The sequence below is a fragment of the Lissotriton helveticus genome, chromosome 6 (genome assembly GCF_964261635.1).
Source record: "Lissotriton helveticus chromosome 6, aLisHel1.1, whole genome shotgun sequence".
Classification (NCBI taxonomy): Eukaryota; Metazoa; Chordata; class Amphibia; order Caudata; family Salamandridae; genus Lissotriton; species Lissotriton helveticus.
The window spans coordinates 1,338,593,327-1,338,610,380 of NC_136067.1; the positions used below are offsets into that span (position 1 = coordinate 1,338,593,327).

At 45.1% G+C, this 17,054-nt stretch overlaps 1 protein-coding gene across 1 annotated transcript in view; it reads right to left on the reverse strand.

Annotated features, from left to right (window-relative positions):
* Positions 1 to 17,054, reverse strand: part of APMAP (adipocyte plasma membrane associated protein) — a 379,103-nt gene that overhangs the window by 177,472 nt on the left and 184,577 nt on the right. The window lies entirely within an intron of this gene.

Genomic DNA, 17,054 nt, shown 5'->3' on the forward strand with positions numbered 1-17,054 from the left:
CGCGCGGACCCCCCTCCCCCCCAGCGCCGCGGCGGAATTACCGCCGCGGCCAAGGGGTTAAGGTAGTGCGTTTACATTGTAAATGACAATGTTTTTTACCTATGTGTAATAGAGTGTGTGGTGTGTAGAGGAATATGTGGGTTGAATTGGATTAGTTATTTGTGGAATCGTGGCATGGAATGGCATGTTGTGGAGTGGATTTGTGTAGTGTAATTATGTGGCGTGGCATGGTGTGATGTAGAATTACGTCGTTAGTAATTCTATGGTATGGAGTGTACTGTAATTATGTGGAGTGGGATTGAGTTATGGAGTGTAATTATGTGGAATGGCATTTTGTGTTGTGGAATGGGATGTAGTGGAGTTTAATTATGAGATGTCCTGTTGAATTTAGTGGCATAATGTGCAATTCTGTGCTGTGGATTGGATGTATGTGCCGTATTGTGTAATTGTGTTGTTGAGTTGAATTATGTGGCTTTGTGTTGAATTATGTGGTGTGGATTGAAAATGTGTGGTGTTGAAATGAGTGACGTGGAACCATGTGGAAAGCATTGCCTTTTTGGTGATGGAAAAAACCAAATAGGTAGAAGCTAAGCTCCAGATGTGTGTTTGTAAAAATATGAAAATGTGCAATAAGTGAGTTTTTTGGGTGTATAAAGGATCTGCAGGTAATTACACACAATACATATAGTACAACTTTACCGCTAAAATCATGATGGCTAAATCATCCAAACTGAAAACCCGGCTTTGGAAATTAGCCTAATTTATCATTGAAAATGTTGGTGAGGCTCTTAAGTGCATTTATTGTTAGATATGACACGCTCAGGACAGAGAACCAGACTCGGCGAGTTTACCCCAATTTGTATTTCGAAATTAAAAGATTATTTGTGTGTCCCCTAGGTACTTTAATGTTCAAGTTGCCAATGCTCTTCACATTATAGCAATCGTTGCACATGGATGAGCTGTAAAGATGCCACAAGATGGCGTTCAAGTAGACAAATACTTTAATAAAAATGCAACAATAATATCCTCAAAGTGTGTGTGTGCACGACGTATACAAGGGGTCAAGATAACGAGTCTTCAGAGAATTGGGATTACAATCAATTTTGGACTAAAACACACCAAAAAACAAAGAAGGTCTTGAGAGTGTGGAATGGAACTCTTTCAGTTAAGTTGGAAAATAGTGGACACAAGGCTAAGTCAAAGCACTATGAAGCATACTCACATACACTATTATTTTGATTGTGTTATATCCATGCTTCAGCTAACATTATCATTTGCACTGATGCGGGCTAAACACACCATGGTTTAAAAAATAGGCAAATGTATTCATTAAGGTGTAAGGATGGTGGGCCAATGTGAACTTCAGGCGACTACATAACACTTTAAAAACATTTACATACATACCCAAATATTGCCATAACTCCCCCTGCAAAAGATATTTAATCTAAGCTTGCTTATCACAGAGATCTTTCTGTCCAATGTGGCTGCACTGGTACTTACTACATTAGTACTTACGACTTCTATTGTAATGTCTCACACGTGCCTTGAGATTTCTTAGGAGTGGACAACATGAGATGTACTGGTTCTAGGTCTGGCTGTCAACATGGCTCAAGAGTTTTTGCTGCCCGGCTGCGTTGGACCTTAGACACAGTTTTCCCCATATTTTGCCGGCTGGGCCTGGATGTGTCTTGGTGTACTCTAGAGAGGAACATCCTCGTGTATGTATGTGTTTTCTTTTTAGATCAAAAGATAAAAATGACTACAGCCTGATACGTTAGGCTGGAGTGTTACCATGTTCTCCTTGAGGAACCCCGATCTTTAGTTCATTTCCTGGCAAATTATCCATCTCTTGGCAGTCAGGCTTCTAGTACGTACATAATTTGCTGGCTTGTATAGTGCTCCATGGGAAGTCTTTCATTCACCTGCTACATAATAACCAGATGTTGCCAGGGTTGCAGCCACACTTAACCAAATAGAGTAATAGTAGATTGTTACAGTTGCACCCTCTAAAGCCCAGCACAGACACAATAGGTCCAAGGACCGTCTCAAACGACAAATACTGTGCGTATATACTCAGCCATCATTGGCCAAGGCCCTACCAAGACATTTAATGATCTGGCCTCGTGTGACAAGGCAGTCTCCAAAAGACAAGCATAACCTCAAATTCTTCGACACATTCCCAAAAGAACATTGCAGCCTCTTTCAGGGACACCAGGATGTACCAAATGTAAATCACAGCCACTGGAAAATAGTGACTCCTCGTTCTTTTCCGTGGACTACGACTTTCTAACATTTACCAAAGAATCCACCATATGTTGCATCTTTTGCGGATTTCAAGAAAAATAAACGTGTCTCTCGTCTAAAGAGATTAAAAGTTATTAAACCTACTAAGCTCCACGTTGTGCCCTAGGGGTTGTGGTCAGGTTGGGACGTTTATACACCAATGGTTGGATGGTCCAGAGTTTAGGGATTATTGGGACAAAATAACATCGAGCATGCTGGCACTATGTGGAAAAGAAGTGAGAGTCTCACCTAGATGGTGTGTCCTCAACACGTGGGATGCAACGAACCTCACGGAGATGGAGATAACATGGGTTGGGTGTATGGTAGCTAAGCACCAAATTGCCAGAACTTGGAGGGGAGTAACTAGGCCTAGATTCCGGGATTGGGAGACAGACATGGTTTGGTGCATCCAGGCGGAAAGAGTGGTTTATGAAGGGAGAGGATGCCCCAAAAAAATGGTCCAAGATCTGGGGAGAATGGAATAAAAATAGAAGGATGATATGCATGCCGATTGATTACGCTTCTATCTGGGGGTGGAGAAGAGTGGAGGGAGCCGTTAGAACTACAGATGAGCGCTAAAGGATTCCTGCGACTGATGTCTGTCCTATGTAACGATAATTTGAGAACTGTAAGCATGTACTGCTCCAAAGTGATGTCAAATGTCAATGTGTTGAATTTGTTATTCAATAAAAACATTTATAACAAAATAAAAAAAGTTATTAAAACTGTTGCGCTCTGGGTGTGGCAAACACCTAACATTTGCAAAGTCGAGCCTCCACCTTTCAGCTCTGTTGCTGTTTTCAGTCCTTTATTGGGTGGAGTTTTGCCTGGGTAGTGTGGGCGTGCCAAGCTGATGGGCTGTGGGGAGGAGCATCTTGTCTGCAGCAAGAAGAAAAACTTAAGTAAATGTAAACCACACTGGGCTGAAATCATGAGTCCATCTTTATCATGAAAATATTTTGTTTCACTGTTCATACAAAATTATTCTTATGCTACCAACTCTGTTCTAAACACGTAAGACATATTTTAGAACATAACTGGAATGTGTTAAATAATTCAGCTGCATCTTTAATAGATGTGCATGCCCTACAAGTAGGGTTGTTTTCAAGAGATTATGGCACTGTATATGTTTTACAGATTTTTTTTTGCGCTGGGGGTAAAAGGACAACATTGAAAGATGTTTTGTTGGATCAGCGCAATATAAAGTCAATAATTGGGGAAGACGTTTCTATTCAGTAGGTTTGTTTATTAGGAAATTAATATATTGTTAAGCGTGGGAGTGCTTTTTAATGTCTTTAACAATATCAAAGTAGCGATAAGTGTTGCATAATGAACTATTAACAGTACTTCCTGGTTGCCTGCATGGCAGTGGGGAAGTCATATCTCAAAGACCTGCAATATCAGGAGTTACTCCCTTCTCAGTGGCACTGACCATACGGATGGATGAAAGGCTGAGTACACATCTCTGCAATGCAGAGATTTGCTGGCTCTTAACGAAGCAGACCTCTTTTGCTTCTTAAAACTTGAAACAATGTTATAATGCTTCAGGTTTTTGATGACGCCATATTGACGTTGGTGTGTTTTTCAATATTTGATTACACAAGCTGAACTTTGTGCATGCGACATGATATAGGTTAAAAGCTGGCCACATGCAATAAAAAAAATTCTAGCTCACCGGCCTCGCGCAGTAATGTATAAATCTAATTTCACCAAAATAAGCTTTACAGTATGTACAAACATAACACACGACGTACAAGTGTTACATTTACTAGTTGAGGGGGAAAATTCTTCCCTAAAATATGATTACCAATACGGGCCACCAGGTAGCAGTGATTCTTCACCATGTGCTGCTTTGAATAAGTACACTACTAGTGAATGAGAGAAAAAGGCGGCGCAGTGCTTCCATCTATTCTTCCGTCCAGCTTTCTCATTAAAGAAAAAAAACAACCTGAGTGTTTGTGGTCATTGGAGTCTTGAAAGGCACGTATGCTGTGAAATGGATCAGGAGGCGAGGGATGTGGTGTAACGGCCAGATCTGCCTTCTTTTAACTGAGGAAATATGTTCGAGTTTCGGCATCGGCTTAACACCTGTGATTCTTCGCTAATCGCTTAATCTCCCTTTGCCTACAAAAATGAATGTGTCCTTGTGTAACATAAATGGTGCTCATGTAAAGCGATCCAATACCTTTGGGTTGAGATGCTCTGTATAAAAACTGCAACTGAAACAAGGCAGTATTTGATTGCAAAAAATGTCAGCTTCCATGTCACGTCATTAGGGGGGGCGCATAGGGGGGAGGAGGCAGCTGCAGCCCATGAGGGGGAGCGGAGAACAGCTGTTCAGAATACAAACAATCTGCGAGGGGCGGGAGATGGTGTTCTGGGAACGGCAGGGAGATTAAATGAACTGGGAGCAGCAGGGAGGACAGAGTAAAAGACAAAGAAGTGCAATGAAGGAAAACATATGGCCCATAGTGAAAGGATTCATGTAGCAGGGACAGTCTCAAGGGCGGAACAAAAGGAGGGACTACTAAGTTTATTCACCAATGATAAGCCAGCATTTCTAAAGGAGAGTAAGAGGAACCAATTAAAATGATGGGTGTTTTTAAGCCCATATCCTAGATACTACATGTCTCTTTGAGACAGCGCATCCGCTGCCTATGCGAGACCTAAAAAAGGAAACAAGCTGAGCCACGTGTCCTCACAGGTTTGGTGTCGATTTGTCCAACGGCGTTTGCTTTATAGCTCGCCAAGAGTTTCAGCCAAAGTTTATATGGGAAATGCAACTTTCGAGACCCTGCAATAACGTTAAATACTCAATTTTTCCATTTAAGTACCTATATAGAGGGTCCAATGTATTTATCAAAATACCTTCTGTGTCAGAATCCTTTAGTTCTATCCTTCAAGACAAATGTGGTTCATATTGCCTTGAAAGTTCTCCGACTCTGCAATATTTCACTTTGTATCTTGCACCACCATGCAACTGAAGCTTATGAGCGCAAAATAGAAACATTAACATTGAGAATGGAGGCAACGGCAAAGTAATCTCTGATCATTGATCACAATATGTTGCACAAATAAGAGAAATACTTGCTTCGGTAAGTACAGAACTGTGAAAGGATCACACCACATGCTACAGGCAGGGTCAAAATCCGGGGCTTGCAACCACTACCCAAAATTTGCAATTAGTGTTAACATGGAAAACAAATAGTTATAAAGAGTCCAGAAGAGAGTCATAATGTTAGCAGCGAAAGGAAGTATTATGAGGAGAATTACCATTATATAAATCAGGCTTTGAAAAATTATAAAAATGTTACTAGACCGGCAGGTCAAGTAACTTCAGTTATCTACACGAAATAACTGTAATGTACTTGACCCGTAAATTGGTCTCAAATTGTATGATCATTGGCAAATATTTTATTTTACAGAGTTCTCATTCTTAATTCTCACATAAGAGTGCACCTTCAAATATGTGAGTGCAGCATTTCTATAAAACAAAACTCATTTGTTTTATTAAATAGACTAAACATTTGCTTCATGTGTAGTGACAATGTAGCCCAAACATTGGGTACATATGATCCCTGACTTGCCTCTCAGCTTACTAATAATATTGCCATCAGGGGAAGGAGTGTTTCGCAGTTCATGCTAGTGTTTCGCAGTTCATGCTTAAACACTCACTTTTAATAAATATATTACTAATGCATGATGTGGTAGCGCACAGCCATTTAAAGACAGTACATTTCCACAAAATGGCCAAAAACCTTCCCAGTACCTTGCAGCTTCACTTTTAAAACTATACGGTGTATTAATAATAATCTGTGAAAATGGAGTTAAAGAAAAGATAATTATCATTTGCACATCACCTAGTAAAGTGTTCTGGTTTGTTTTTCATTCTATTAAAATATTTGTTTCATCACACAGAAGTACAAAAATATGCTTTCACAACTACTTAAATATATTTGAAATGTTTTTACAGTTGACATATTAACTATTTAAATGTGTGTTAGGAAAGATTACAGCCTTTCATTTCACATTTTGTACAGAAGGTCAGACAGTTGGAACTCAAAGAAGGAAAAGTAATTATAAAGTGACTTCTGAATGTGGTCTCTGAACACAGAGCAAATGTGACAAGATGAAAACGAGACTTAAAGGCATATTTATTGCTCCTTCACTTTCTGACTTAACAGAACATCTGTTCATTGTCAACTTGCCAGAATGGGCGAGTAGGGGCTTTATATAGCTCGGCCTGATAATATCTGACTCGTCATAGTGAGTGGGCAAGTAACATTTTCGAGGTGTGCATATGGAGCTAGCAATTAGTTCATAGGACGAGAGAGGAGAGGCATCTGCTCTACTGGCATATCTAACAAATGCAAACATTGTAGCCTTGACACTATTGTATGAATAGAGACAGGTTTATCTTAGGCCTGGGCAAAAATTACATTTTGCCAATATAATTCACATAATTTCAGTAATTTCGCATTACGCTTACTATGTGACATTCCTGAAATTACACAATTTTCAGAAATTATGCAACGTTCTACTTAAAATGTACTGCAAAAAGCGCAATATGCAGCAATTCCCAGTAAAAAATGTATCATGAATGTACAAGAACAGAATGCAAGTGGCAGTTGTTTGCAGCGCCCTTGTATAAATTAATTAATCCTCGTGCCAAACATGAACGAGAGGATGCATTTTGCGCTAAACTATAGTGACAGCAACCTACACAAATTCCACACACCCTTAGTTTATCTGTCAGCGCATAACGACAACAAAACTCTTGTTTGCAGGTTACCAATGTGACTGACTGAAGCAAGATAAAACCTACCATTAGTTTAGATTTATGAAATACATTTTCAACAAATCAAATGCAGGTCTAGCATTGCAGTTTCTCGACCTGCCACAGTGTCCAGCACTCAGTCTTTGAAAGGTGAATAAAAATGTCCCATAGGGAGTAGGCATGGCGAGTAACCACTTTCCCTACAGAAAAATAAATCTAGAAAGAGCAGTGGGTTGACAGAGTTGCATTACATTGGTTTCTAACCTGCTTTTAATGCACAGGACATCAGCAATAAAATCCTCCCCAGTTCAGAAGACTCAAGGCCTTTAACTGAATTCTTGAACAGGCATTGGCAAACCCAATAGATCTTGGCAATACCTGAGCTATTGGCCTTTTCAATTTGAATGTCTTATAGTAATTCCAAGAAAAGCACTATCAATTCAAAAGTGCTTCCCTTCGGAGTCAAAACCACCCCACGGATATTCATAAAATGACTAGCTGTGGTGGCAGCACATCTACACAGGCAAAACTTTCTCCTATTTCCCTACTTAGACAATTGGCTTGTAAAAGCCAAAAGCGCCAATATTTGCAGCCAAAATACCAAATTGTCCACATATTTTTGCATGCAATCACAGTGCAGTCACAATTGTACTACCCCTCAGTCTCCCAAGTACAATGATAGCTCACTTGTGTCGGTGTCAATTGTAGAATTGGCTAAAAACGTATTTGAAAAAATGCCGTGCTTAGAATTCTCTGTGCTATACTTTTAATCCCTATGTTTTTGGCTCTTCTCAGTCACAGGCCCTTGCCCTACCCACACAGGTGAGGTATCATTTTACTCAGGAGAATGAGGGGAACGTTGTGGGGTAGGATATTTGTGCCGGCATGGTGATTCCATGCACAAATATGTGGAAAATTTGGTTTTTTCCAGCTAAATTTGAGGTTTGCAGGGGATTTTGGGTAGGGAAACGTTGGGGGGCCCTTGCAAGCCATACCTCGCTGGACACCCGGGTGCCTAGTTTTCAGAAATGTGTGGGTTTAGTAGGTTTCCAAAGTTGGCCTTAGCCCGGGGCCAAAAACCCCCTTGCAAAACCAGGTTGTTTTGTGATAGGTAATTTTGATGTCTCCTCAATACTTTTTGGGCCCTTGCCTGTCGCGGGTACTTGACCTACCCACGCGAGCGAGGTACCATTTTTACCAGAGACCTGGGGCAACATCGGGTGGTGGAAAATGTGTGGATCCATGCAGATTCCAGAACTTTCCCACACAGAAATTTGAGAAACATTTATTTTTTTCATAAAAATCTGAGGTTTGCAGGGAATTCTGGGTAGGAAAACAATGGGGGGCCCACGCAAGCCATACCTCGCTGAACTCCCCCAGGTGTTTTTTTATTTATTTTTTTACAAAGTTTGAGGTTTGCAAGGAATTCTGGGTAACAGAACCTGGAGAGAGCCATACAAGCCACCCCATCCTGGATGCCCCTGGGTGTCTAGATTTCAAAAATGTATAGGTTTGATAGGTTTTCCTAGGTGCCGGCAGAGCTAGGGTTCAAAATCTACAGCTAGGCACTTTGCAAAAAAGGGTCAGTTTTCCCTGTGAAAATATGATGTTGCGTTTTGTGCCGCATCCTGTCGCAGGCACTAGGCCCACCCACACAAGTGAGGTACCATTTTTCTAGGAAGACTTTGGGGAATGCAGGGTGAGTGGAATTTTGTGGATCCACGCAGATCCCAGAACTTTCCATCACAGAATTGTGAGGAAAGTGTTTTTTTTCCTTAACCCTAGAAATCAGTTTGTAGAACGGGGAGGATTGGTGTGGTGGTAAGGAATCTATAACTAACTAATGTTTCTTACAGATATATCGTTATCGAAGGTAAGTAACTTGTGCATCTGAAAGAAACACATTAGTTATAGATTCCTTACCTTAGAATAGCTACCCCAGCAATACCAACACCGGTGGTGGGTCTGCGAACCAAGATCACACCAGAAAGTCCTGGAGAACAGAATGACCAAAGAAGCAGTCTCTCCAGACTTGGCTGTCCAGGCAGTAGTGTTTGGTGACCATGTGCAGCAAGGCCCACATGGCTGCCTGACAGATTTCATTAAGAAGCACTCCCCTTCCCAAGGCAGTAGTGGCTGCCGTCGCCCTGGTGGAGTGAGCGCATAGCCCGACCGGAGGTGCCTTTTTAGCCAGAGTAACAAGCCTTAATACACAACACGACCATCAAGAAACGGTGCGTTTGTGTATGGACCGACCCTTCTTTGCCCCCACGTAACCAACAACAAGTTGATCATCCACCCAGAACTGTTTTGTGCGATCCAGATAGAAGTAGAGTGCACGCTTTGGGTCCAGATGGTGGAGCCGCTCTTCTTCCTTTCATGGATGCGGAAAGAAGGTGGGCAAAGTAATGGTCTGCCGGATGTGAAAGGCAGTGACCTCCTTAGGAAGGAAGGATGGACGGGTCCGGAGAACCACCTTATCTGGAAACAAGATCCGACGCACCTCATATTTCAAATTCCCATCACGAAGAACCGGCGGCACCGCCTTCTGTCGAGCCGAACATGCAGGCTTCAGCAAACAGCAATGGAATACCGGGTGAATCCTCAAAGACGCCGGGAGTTTCAGCTTGTACGCCACCGGATTCATGTGGCGCACCACGGTGTAAGGCCCAATGAAACGAGGATGAAAGATACTACGGAAACGAAAGCGAATGTTCTTCGTGGAAAGCCATACTCGATCCCCCACGTTGTACACCGGTCCTTCCCTCCGATGCCGATCCTCCCATTTCTTATACGTGTCCTTGGCCTTATCCAAATGTACCTGCACCCTCCCATGGATCTGCAGAAGAGCCTTCACTTTGGCCAGCCACAGTAGGATGGTTCATCACGTCGCTCGGAATCGTCAGTCAAAGGAGAACTGAAGCGCCTCTCAGCCGAGAACGCGATTACTCACAACCTTCGGAATGCTCCTCTCCGGCAGTGGTCTGTCTAAGGTCAAGGGACTCCGGAAAAGATAGGCATTTTTGAATTTCTGAGCGAAAATGCCAAAGTTCCTTAAAGAAGTACTAAAACGGTATCTCAGCCGAGAACACGTTATTTAATTTTTTCTCCAACTCCTTTTCTTTTTCGACCATCGAAGCTGGTCCCAGAACGGTGCTTGGCAGCAGCCGCACACGTAGAACAGATAGGAATGGAGGTTTCGAAGAAAGAGCCTGGAGCTCACTCACTCTTCTAGCAGAGGAGATGGCTACCAGGCAAGCAGTTTTAAGAGTCAAAAGCCGTAAAGGACAGTTATTCATTCGCTCAAAGGGAGCACACATGAGATTGGTTAGCACAAGGTTCAAGTTCCACTGAGGTATAACGAAGGGGATTGGAGAAAACAGATGTGTTAAGCCTTTGAGGAAAAGGTTAACTATCAGGGACTTGAAAAGAGAAGGCTGATCTGGCAACCGAAGGAAGGTAGAGATGGTTGAAAGATAGCCTTTGATAGTGTCCAGACAGAGCCCTGCTGGGCTAAAGAAAGAAGAAACAATAGTAGTTCAGAAAGAGGGGCAGAAAGGGGATCGAAAGCCTTTGTTGGGCACCATGCCACAAATTTGTTCCACCTACGGGCGTATACTGTCTTAGTGGAGGGACGCCTGGCTGCCAAAATTACATCACAGAATTCGGGAGGCAGGTCGAAAGACGTCAACTGCCGCCGCTCAATCTCCATGGAAGAAGGTGGAGACTGGACAGGTTTGGGTGGTGGACCGTCCCCTGCTGCTGCAAACAGAAGATCTTCCCAAAGAGGCAGTCTGATCGGAGGATCAATGGCCATGTTGAGCAGCTCGGGATACCAGACTCTTTGTGCCCAATCCGGAGCCACAAGAATGACTTTGGAGCAGTATAGAGAAAGTTGTGAGCATGTATTCCTCCTTTCCAAATACATATGTTCACCCCCATAAATGGGTCAATAATGTTTTTTTATTTTTTTTAAGACAGCACAGTACGAAATTGTGGCGAACTATTGTCAGCAAGTATCCAAGTTTGAAATTGCGATCAAAGTGGAATGTCACGTCTTGTCACCGGGTTTGATCGCTATTTCAAATTTGTATACTTGCTGACAATATTTTGCCACAATTTGTGAAAACGCGAGAAATTGATGTTGAGACACTGTCCAATTGGAGGAATTTAACTAGCCTTGAGAAAGCCCTGGCTCCATTCGCCACACAGGGCGAAACACATGTCGGCTGTTGTTCTTTGCTTTTGTTAAGAATACTTACTATGGAAAAATGACAAATGAGTGAATTGGATGAAATGAAGTGAAAAATAAAAATAAAAATAACTACCCTCACTCCAACTAATTCGTACTGTTCTGTCTTCAAAAAAATAATAAAAGAAGATCGACCCATTTATGGGGGTGAACATATGTATTTGGAAAGAAGGAATACATGCTCACAACTTTCTCTAAACTGCTCCCTCTTGAGGCTGAAAAGGTCCAGACCCTTGAGAAGAACTCCTCCATAACACCAGGTATTCATATCCAGACTCAGGATCTCTGGACCCTTTCTCTTCTTGCACAACAATAATGACTTGGGCCCGGTCACGCCTGATCTTCAGCACTCTGGGCAGAAGTGGTATAGGCGGAAAGGCATACAACAGACCGCAACTCCACTCGTTACGAAAAGCGCTGTGGAGCGAGTGCCGCCTTGCAAACTCCAACATACAGAATTTCTGACATTGCGCGTTCTCTTCAGTGGCGAATAGATCTAACCAAGGCTCTCCCCACTGTTGAAAGAGACCTTGCACCACCTCCGAGTGAAAAAGCCATTCGTGATCCATGATGCACTGCGGCTGAGTTCGTCGGCCCTGGCGTTCAGAGAACCGGCCAGGTGTTGAACCACCAAGGAAATTCCCTGAAATTCCAGCCATGTCCAGAGGCGGAGGGCCTCCTGACATAGGGCCCACCTTTCCCTGTTTATTGCAATACCACATGGCAGTGGTACTGTTCGTGAACACCTGCACTACTCTTCCCCGGACAGAGGGAAGGAATGCCTTTAGCACAAGACGAATCACCCGGAGCTCCAGAAGGTTCATGTGACGCCCGGACACTGCCGGAGACCAGAGGCCTATGATCTACGCCTCTCCCATGTGGCCGCCCCATCCCAGAAGGGAAGCATCCGTCACCACAGTGTGGTCTGGTTGGGGAAGGGAAAGGGATCTGCCTTTGACCCAATCCTGGTTTGAAAGCCACCACTGCAGTTGTCGAGCAGTGCCCTCCGAGGTCTGGACGAAATCAGACAGATTCCCCTGATGCTGCACCCACTGGAACTTCAGGTCCCACTGCAGAGCCCACATATGCCATCTGGCATGATTGATCAGCAGGAGGTCATGAGGCCCAGCAGCCTCAGGGTCATTCTAACCGAAACCCGGGAGAGAGGCTGAAAGATCGGAATCATAGCCCGAATATCCCGGACTTGCTGTTTGGGAGGATTGACCCGAAACAGTGTCGTGCCCAGAATCGCTCCGATGAAGAGGAGCTTCTGAGAGGGAATCAGGTGCGACTTCAGCACATTGATGGAGAACCCCAGCATATGCAGGAGGTCAGCCGTAGTCTGGAGGTGGGAGACTACTACCTGGGGCAACCCGCCTTCAACAGCCTGTCATTGAGATAGGGGAAGACTGAAATCCTGATCTGCCAAATGAGTTGCGACCGCCGCCATCACTTTCGTGAACATCTGAGGAGCGCTGGTAAGGCCAAAGGGGAGCACCGTAAACTGAAGGTGCTTGTGGCCTACCATGAACTGCAGGTAACGCCGGTGGGCCGGCAGGAAGGGGATGTGAAAGTAAGCGTCCTGCAAGTCCTATGCTACCATCCAGTCTTGCAGGTCGAGGGCAGACAAGACCGGAGCAAGCGTGAACATTTTTAACTAAGTGATTGACGTCCCTGCGGTCCAAGATGAGATGCAAGCCCTTGTCCTTCTTGGGAACCAGAAAGTAGTGGGAGTAACAACCACAACCTACTTCTGGGAAAGGAACGCGTTCCATGGCTCCCTTGGCCAAGAGAGCTGTAACTTCCTGCTGGAGTAGGGCAAAGTGATCTTCCAAAATGTGGTTGGATCGCGGTGGTATGGCTGGAGGGGTTGTCTCGAAGGAGAGGGATTAGCACCTTCGAACTATTTGCAAAACCCTACCTGTCCCAAGTGATGGTGCGCCAGTGGGGGAGGTAATGGCGAATCCTGCCGCCCACTGGAGTTTGATGGGCCTGAAAATATGGACTAGGAGGGTTTGGAGGCTGCTCTGCTGCAGCGGGGGGGGGGGGGGGGGTAACCTCGCCAGTTGTTTCCACGTGCCCGGATGAGCAAAGACTGTGGAACTTGCTGCGGCCTTGGGTGGGATGTTGCGGGACACCCCTTCGGTAGCCGCGAAAGGGGCGAAAAGTAGACTGGCTGGAGGATAGGAGAGGACCAAGGACTTGCCCGTGAGTCCTTGAGACGCTTTAGGGCATTGTCTGCTTTGTCGCCAAAAAGGCGACAGCCATCAAAGGGCATGTCCATCAGATTGTCCTGGACATCCCCTGAAAAGCCAGTGGACCTCATCCAGGTGTAGCGCTACTGGCGTTAAAATGGTCCTGACCAGAGAGTCTGCATTGTCCAGCCCACAACAGATCGTAAACTTTGCTGCATCTCTCCCGGTGGTGACACCCCCCCCCAACCTGAGTCCACGGGGCCCGAAGGCACGCCAGCGGGGTCAGTATGCCCAAAGAGGGCATGCATCACCTCGTGGAAAGTATGAAGCAGGGCAGGAGTCGCTCTGGGTCCCGGAAAGGGAGGAAAGGTCGGAGTCGACCAATTGGGCTCCGCGCGTGGAGCCGCAGGAGGGGCCCCACCTGAGGGCCTTGTTGGATCGTCCGACCAATGAGGAGAAGGCGAAGAGCAACAATGCTTCTTCGATTTCTTCTTATGTTTTAACTTACCCGCCCCAGAGTGCAAAGACTTCGATGACTTGTCGGAATGGCGATGGCTCCGCGATTGGTCGCTCGACCTCCCTCTTGAATGGGACCTTGAACGGCACGGAGCCGACTGCCGTAGTTCAAGCAGCTTTTGGGACTGCTCCTGCAAAGCCTTCGGGTTCAACAACTGACAGTCGGAGCACGACTTGGGGTCGTGGTCACGCTCCAGTCAAAAGAGGCACACACGGTGCGGATCCAGCAACGACATCAGCCAGTTACAGGAACGGCAGACCTTAAAACCAGGCATCCCTCGTGCACCTGCTCGGAGTCGAAGCTCGAAACAAGAAGTCGACAAAAAGTCAAGAAAAACGTAGTCAAAAAATGACTGATGTGCCGCTCTTCCCGGATCTGCGCTGGCTGGCGCGGAAAAAGATGAACTGACGTCAGCGCGCAGGGGCGGCCTCTAAGTAGCAGCACCGATGTCATCCTGGCAACCACGGACGCGGAGCCACCAACGCCACTGTGACAGGGCGGGCCCTACACCCAAGGGACCAGACGTAATAAAGGAGTGGTGGTCAGCCGTTCCACTCTCACCCACTTGTGCCCCCTCTCCACAGCAGTCTGACCCTCACCGAAGCACTGAATGGGGTCCGGACGATCACTCGGTATGGCGTTGGGAGGAAGGAAAAGACACCGGCGCCTTTAATTGGGGATATCAGCCGGACGAGACTCCTCCCACTGGCACTGACGTCATGCAGGACCCGTCAAAAGAGGACGGACTCAGGAAGAGGACGGACGGCGTGTCCCTGGAGGCGGAGTAAGAACAGCGGCAGCAACGGCAAGCCAGGAGGCCAATGACCCCACGCGTCGCCCCGGCACGTTCCCACGGGAGGAGCGTGGCTTCAACAGGTACGAGACAAGGTAGCGGGGTGGGTGGGACAGTGTACCACTCCTGCTCCCTAAGCATACCTGTGTGACCTACGTACCTTGTACATAGTTGTACATAATCCTAAAGTGTATGCAAGTTCCCTCCCCCCCCCCTCACGAGCATGTACCGCACCACCTCTGTACAGGAGAAGCACCAGAACACTTGGTTACCTTCACTCCCGGCCCTCTCGAGTCTCAAACCTAGGACGACCGTCCTAATACTTGCGTCTTTGTTCTTTTGTTTTTTTTCTCTTCTCTGGTCCCTGGCAACACCCGGTGTGAGAGAATCCTATAACTCCGGAGAACTCCTACTTTGGGCTTAACGGGTCCAAAGCGGTCACAGACTGGAACCCTTAAAGAACAACAAAACGGATCCAGCGGCCTTCGCGAGAGAAAGACTTACAAGCCGCCAGAGTAGAGTGTTTATGAAAATAAAGCCATCTCTTAAAAGCACGCGTAAGGCCTCGGTGTCAGTTCCTCTTGCCCCTCCTACCCCGCAACAGGCCCCTTCTGACACGCAGAGGTACTACTGATGAAAAAAACTTGCCTAATCCAGTCTGACGCCTGGGGATAACTCTAAGGTAAGGAATCTATAACTAACGTGCTCTTTCAAATGTGCTGATTAGAGCATGTGTGCACAGTTGCTGTTACACTAGCCACATGTGTAGTCTGTTTATTTCCTGCGCATGCGGGCACTAGGTGCGTGCGTGTTTGCACAATATGTGGTTGTTCGGCAATGGAGTTTATAGCTGGAAAATCAGACCTCAAGTGAATCAGGTATGTGTTATCACAGCACTTCTAAACTGCCAGGGTCTTCTGCTGTAGTTGTGCAGCCACGTTTCCCCTGTGCAAAATTATTGAACTGTTCGTGTCTCACCTTCTTGCTTCTCATTTCATAGGGTGGGACTCTTATTTCTTCATATTTCTCCCATCTGGACACTTTCTTAATTTTTCCGCATTCACCGGTGTCATATAGCTCCTGTATATCCTTATATCGTGTTAAGTTAGCATAGGTACATTTGAGGTTTAAACACCATTTTTCTTTCCTGAAGCTTCTGCACACGACACTTAATTGTTGACTTAGCTTTCAACCTAGTAGTTTGCCGTGGTGTATGTGAGAATAATATGTTATTGCTCTGATATCAGCTTTGCTTAATAAACTATGTCTGCACGAAGAGTGCTGAAGTTTCAGGAACAACACAATATGGAATTGTTATGAGGTCTGATCTCCACGCCTTCATAGTCATAACACAAGTGCAGCCTTTGCCAACTCTGGCTTCAGGCGGGATTGATATTGCTTTGCACGAGGCACATAGAACACACTTGATGCGGTGCACATGCAGAGAGAGCTGGTGTATGCTGATGTGATTCCTTCATGCTAGGACACTAAGGTATGGGCCCGCCCTAAAACAACCCAAAGAGACCTTCTTAGCTAATAATATAATATATGTGTTAGGGAGGGTGAGATATAAGTGTTGTTAACTCTTATTCATTACAGTATGTAGACATGCTGTCACCATTCGCTTTTTATGTCTTAGTAACTATGCTGGTAATTTTGCTACTGATAATAAGTATACTTGTATTATCTAAGATACTGCGCCTGAGAAGACGGCATTAGTAAATAAACATTTCAAATGCACATGTGTCTTCTTTACTCCATGTTCTGGTTTGTAATGATAATATAACGAAAGAGTGTTCATGAGTTCCACGTACCCTGAGGTACTGTAAGTTCATGTTCTGGTTTGTCTAAACATTGGGAGTTTGATATGTCCAATGAGACACTGTAGCTAGCTCGGTAAGGGGTGAGTTGGATACTAAGGTGAGTTTTGGGACACCCTAATTCGCCGAGGTTCCACTCCTCTGTGCACAGTTCTGTGTGAGAACAGAAACCCTGCGACATGGCGCCCAACGTTTTCGGTGGTCTTATATCATGACACTCTAGTAGTTTATCGTTCATACCTTAACCCCTTCACCACCGTTTCCGGAAAGCGGGGTGTCGGTGAAACCTACCTATTTTTTTAAATAGGTCTTATTCAAGCTTGATTCTTTATTAAACGGTTTCTTTGAATTACTACCCAGTTGTGCTACAAAGTATTCTTTGTATTTTCTTGTTTCCAGTGTTGTCATGGCGGCGGT